Here is a 5885-nt window from a genome sequence, read left to right as displayed (position 1 = left end):
TGAACCATTTTGCAGCGCCCTAGACCGTTCGGCTAATCCCGCGCGGCCCGAACTTCGAGATGGCAGAGTTAGAGGAATAACGCGTCTGCATTAAATTTTGCGTGAAACTCAAGAAAACCGTTACAAAGACACAGCAAATGACGCAGGAAACCTGCAGCGAAGAGTACTTAAGCCGTACTCGGTGTTACGAATGGTTCACACCGTTTAAGAATGGTCGGACGGAAGTTAAAGATGATCCTCGTCCAGGACGCCCTTCGACGTCTACCGACGACGCACATGTCAGGATCGTCAACGAAACTGGGCGTGCCAATCGAAGACTGACTGCCCGAGCGATTGCAGAATAATTTAACATTTCAGTTGGATCATGTCATGAAATCTGACAGCAGCTGGGAATGCATCGTGATGCCACCAAATTCATCCCACGGCTCACCAGAGAGGCCTTCACCTCGCGATCTGTGGTGAGCTTATGGGTCGCGCAAGTGAGAACGAGATGTTCCTTCAGAGAATCGTAACTGATGCTGAGACGAGGGTCTGCGGCTTTTATGTTGAGACCAATGCTCAGTCTTCACAATGAGTCGGCAAAGGATTTCCAAGACCAAAGAAAGCTCGTCAGGTCAGGTCAAATGTCAAAGCCATGCTGATAGTTTTCTTTGACTCTGAAGGATTAGTTCATCACGAAATTGTACCACAGGGACAAACTGTTATTCGATGGTACTGTCGGGACGTGTTGCGACGCCTGCGAGAAAATGTGAGAAGGAAATGGCCTGAAATGTGGGGAAACAATTCACGGTAAACGCACCCACAAATTCATCCCTGTTGGTGAATGATGATTGCACCAAAAACGAAATCACTGTGCTGCTTCATCCTCCGTATACTCCAGACATGGCCCCCGAGGACTTTTTTTTATTTCCAAAGTTCAAAACCCCGGTGAAAGGACAACGATTTGCAACGATAGACGGGATAAAAGAAAATTCTCAGACGGCGCTTCGCGCGATCCAGAAAGAGGCGTACCAAGACAGCTCCCGAAAATGAAAACGACGTTGGGAGCGGCGTATCAATTGTGGAAGAGAATATTTCGAAGGATGCCGTGCACAGTAAGTAAAAGATAAGTGTAGAAGAATTTTGTAGGCAAAGTTCCGGAATTTTGTGAACTGACCTCGTATTCCATGCTTTCCGGAAAGCGCTCGGATTCGGTTCCGGACTGTTACCTAATAAGCAATATGCGTGCGTACAGACCAGCTTCGTGACTGAATTGAGGAGATCCTAATAAATACAATAAAGCATTAGATGGGTAGATCACATAACTAATGAGGAGGTATTGAATAGAATTGGGGAGAAGAGGAGTTTGTGGCACAACTTGACAAGAAGAAGGGACCGGTTGGTAGGACATGTCCTGAGGCATCAAGGGATCACAAATGTAGCATTGGAGGGCAGCTTGGAGCAATGCTTTTACTGTTGAGTATATAAATCTCCAATTGTTACTGAAGTCCGTGACGTGTCCTCATAGTAGTTCGTGATTCGTTTATGCCATGAAGAACGGGGCTGTTTTTATCCCCGCGAATGAATAAACTTGCTACTAGTTACGGAACCCTACATGGAAAAAGTGATACTACCAGTGGTAAAAACTGCATGTATGGTGCGCGGCTCCCGTAAATAAGAGCAGATGCTTGAACACGTGGACTCAACGTGCATACAACCTGACGAAATCTGTGAAATAATACGAAACGGAGACATCAAGCTCAGACACAGTCGTGATATCATTCAATCAGAGGAACTGTAGACACTAGAATGCCTCGCGATGATTAGGAACCATCTGAATGAAGAAGTTAGAAGCCAGGGAACGGAAGATCTTGGGTTCAGTAACAGAGAATTTTGATTTTAGAAGGGATAACAGAAAATTGTACTTACATGTGGAAATGGTGATTGGCATCATGCGGGAACGGAGGGTTGTTTCACATGGACGCATAACACGAATGGCCCGAAAGAACAGACCAAGCAAATCTTAATTATTCGTGTATTCGCCATCACCATACTGTCTTATCACCTGGCGTGATGGTACGGGGTGCCATTGGTTACAAGTTTCGGTCACCTCTTGTTCGCATTGACGGCACTTTGAACAGTGGACGTTACATTTCAGATGTGTTACGACCCGTTGCTCTACCCTTCATTCGATTCCTGCAAAACCCTACATTTTAGCAGGATAATGCACGACCGCATGTTGCAGGTCCTGTATGGGCCTTTGTGGATACAGAAAATGTTCGACTGCTGCCCTGGCCAGCACATTCTCCAGATCTCTCACCAATTGAAAACGTCTGGTCAATGGTAGCCGAGCAACTGGTTCGTCACAATACGCCAGTCACTACTCTTGATGACCTGTGGTATCGTGTTGAAGCTGCATGGGCAGCTGTACCTGTACACGCCATCCAAGCTCTGTTCGACTCAATTCCCAGGCGTATCAAGGACATTATTAGGGCTAGAGGTGGTTGTTCTGGGTACTGATTTCTCAGGATCTATGCACCCAAACTGCGTGAAAATGTAATCACATGTCAGTTCTAGTATAATATATTTGTCCAGTGAATACCCGTTTATCATGTGCATTTCTTCTCGGTGTAGCAATTTTAATGGCCAGTAGTGTAATACTCAAGGAAAGAGTAGGTTGAAGTAACATGGTCGCCAACTGTCCGGCAATTTAAATCAAGACATTTATAGAGCTCTCGTGTCATTTACATAGTCATAATCCCAGTCAGTCCTAAGATATTTTTGTGTCACTTACCGCTTCTTTTATCGCTGGTGATGACTTTCTGATGTGATAAACGCCAAGTTGCGTCGTTGTTGGGAGTCCACGTTAAACTGCAGGTCCCCCTAATTCTGGTTGGGTAAGACAGTTCACAGCTCGGAAAAAGACAAGACTATACCAAGAAGCAGGTACTTAGGAAAACATTGTGGTCTTCAAATCAACACTTGAGTTGGAGACAGCTTTACTTTTACCAATTTTCTGATACGCAGGATCTTTAATAGCTGCGCATAGCTGCATGGTATAAGAAGTCACATTTTCCCAAGTACGATCCAGTTGGCGGAACTTTAAGATAAATTGCGAATGTTATTGCTCGTCAGGTTGTTAACCTGTGTTGAATCCCGAACAGGCTGTGAATCTGCGACGCTGAATTAGATAAGACCGTGGTAATTTATTTTTGATGACGATGGGCGATAAAGGTTTGATTCAAGCAAATCAGTGCATCGATGTTTCAGTACATTGGAGAATGCACTGCAGTCAGTAGGAACATAGCCCTTTAGTCACGCCAGTACTTTGAGCTGCAGAGGAGTAGCAGAGTCTAGATTACATTTCAGAGTGGCATCAATGTACTTCTCATGCCACTTAATAATGAACTCTTCTCAAACTACATAGTCTCTTCTTCCTGATAACGGCAAATGTCCTTTAAGAGCAGGCGTAACCTTCAATCGTCTCCACAGGTGGGACATTCGACTTAGTTTCAACGTAGACGACATTCGTGGGTCACTGTAGCATACGCTTCTTGTTGAATAATCGGTGATAAGTGCCTGCTATCGAGATACACTGGGGCTGTCATAGGTCACTTGAAACAGTTGTATTGAGAAAACAAACCTCCCTTTACTGCAAGACGTCACGCAGTACATACCTAGTAGCACACGTCCCTTGCAGCGGCCGTACCCATCAGAGTAATGCAGAGGGCAGATGGCCGTCATGTTTGTCTCTCGGCGATTACCACCTTTCTGGTGCTGGCATGGATGTTTCGTTGAACTGCTTGAACGAATTTGTCGACAGTAATATGGTAACATGATAAGAACTTTCCCTGGAGCTCACGTCTTTCCTTTCACTCATCTACATTGCCTCCTTCAAGCTTTCTTTCATTTCCATTTCATTTTTATCGCTCTTGAACTAAGCAGACCATATTTTCTTTCATTGCTGATGACTAAAAGCTGTTACACTGGAAAATATTAATACGTGCAAGCGAAAACTGAAGTACCGATTTTTAATATTAATTGTACTAGGAGGTTAGTGAAACTTACATAATTCGAAAGGCACTTAGCCATAGATATGCACAAAGACAAAATTATGTGTGTACGTAGCCGTTAATAGTGTTAAAAGGAATTAAATGTTTCTGTATTCGTAACTTTGTTGATACCCTCTCTATCACGCATTAAAATCTCCAATACGTGAACATCGACAATTGAAGTGCTGCCAATTTCTGCCCTGCGTACCAATGAGGTTCTATGGTAGAAATGACACAGGTAAGTAACTACCCTTCGTGGAATCGCATTCTAGGGACGTTTATGTTTATTTTGTTCATTTACAGTATCACAACCATACCTGGCAACTGCACTGTGACAACTGACAGGTCGATGATGTCAGCAGTGGAAGATGAAATTTTGTAAAGAAGTCGTCGGGGGAAATAAACGTTGTTTGGTAGCGTCGTTTTTCTCCTTTACTTTCGTCCCAGAGTGAAAAGAACTAACTCCGAGTTCGGTTGCCGCCGCCGCCACAAAATCTGAAGTGTTCCTAATTTTCAAATTCTTCATTTCGAATAGCGACGGCTTTCCCCATTAAGCGGAAACTACAACTGTTTTAGACTATGCCTCGAAGAAGAACACTAACGAGTCGGAATGAAGGTGGGTAAATAGAGAGACCTAATTTTTGCGTAGACAAAGTAATAAAAATAATATAAACATTGATAAGGATAATCCCATTGTTGTTTTTAAAGATACATTTAAATGTGCACTGAACGTAATTTCAAATGATTTTGAGAGTTATAATTGCGGTTTGATGAATTTTCATTCCAGATTTAGTAATGCAAATCATTTAGAATCTGATGTTCCTTTACGTGATACAACGACATTCACATTGCGTCGACATTAGTTATTTTTCAACGCACTGCGTCAAGGACTCACTTCAAATGGTCGAACAATTAAAGAGAAATAAAAGAATTATTTCAAGAAGACTCACAGCTACAATGCTGCATTTGCTATGGAGTATTTCTGATACTGAAACTTCAGAGTTTTGCGTGGAGTGTGTCACTTCAAGAACGACGACATTTTTGATCACAGATCAGGTCCACTACTCAGTTGGTCGAATTTCGACCTCAGGCGATACTCGTTGAAATAAAACCACATTACCAGTGAATTCAAGATATACTTTCAGTAAATAAGCCTCACTGCTCATTATAATGTGATTATAATCGTAGGTCTCGGGAATATACCTTCAATTGTCGACATTTATATCAACGGCTTTCTGTATCGATACAATGTGTGGAAACTATAATCAGTTGATCATATCATTAATGCGCTCAAAGTAGTGACCCGCGGTGTCCAAGCAAATAATTTAAAATTTTCGCTGCGGACAGGATTCGAACCTGTGCGGGTAGAACCCATTGGATTTCAAGTCCAACTCCTTAACCGCTCGGACACCGCAGCTGCGGTGCGTGACGGCGCCTTGTGAGCCACCACACGTGTGTAGTGCGCTAGTGTTAAGGGAGACGGTAGGGAATGGTCGCGTGGCTTTTGGCAATATCGATCGCATTAAACGCGATACGTTAAGACGTATGTTGGTGTCAACGGTTTATTAATGCTTTTTTGACGTCACTGGAGGAATCTAAGGAGAAAATAGCGGCCAGAAAGAAGGTCGATAAATATTTCGATGTCCCCCCGCAACTTCTCTCTTTCCATTCAAACGACAGTTTTCACCTTTTCTTCGTATTGTTTCTTCTTCTGTCCCATCACTCCTTCATGCCTGCATAGATTCTACAAGAAGGCCATAGCATTCATTTCTATCTACGTACTTCTTGCATGCAGATATGCTCACGTAGTCATACATTACATATATTTCACACTTTTCATACTTTTACAGTACA

The 5885-nt window shown here is 43.1% G+C and overlaps 1 non-coding gene across 1 annotated transcript; it reads right to left on the bottom strand.

Annotated features, from left to right (window-relative positions):
• Positions 1–5366: 5366 nt before the first annotated feature.
• Positions 5367–5448, bottom strand: Trnas-uga. The gene has a single exon. It is a non-coding gene; the product is annotated as a tRNA-Ser (tRNA).
• Positions 5449–5885: the final 437 nt, after the last annotated feature.

The sequence above is a fragment of the Schistocerca americana genome, chromosome 4 (assembly GCF_021461395.2).
Source record: "Schistocerca americana isolate TAMUIC-IGC-003095 chromosome 4, iqSchAmer2.1, whole genome shotgun sequence".
Lineage (NCBI taxonomy): Eukaryota > Metazoa > Arthropoda > Insecta > Orthoptera > Acrididae > Schistocerca > Schistocerca americana.
Note: the sequence above shows the minus strand (reverse complement) of the source record. Positions and strands in the feature narration are given on the sequence as shown.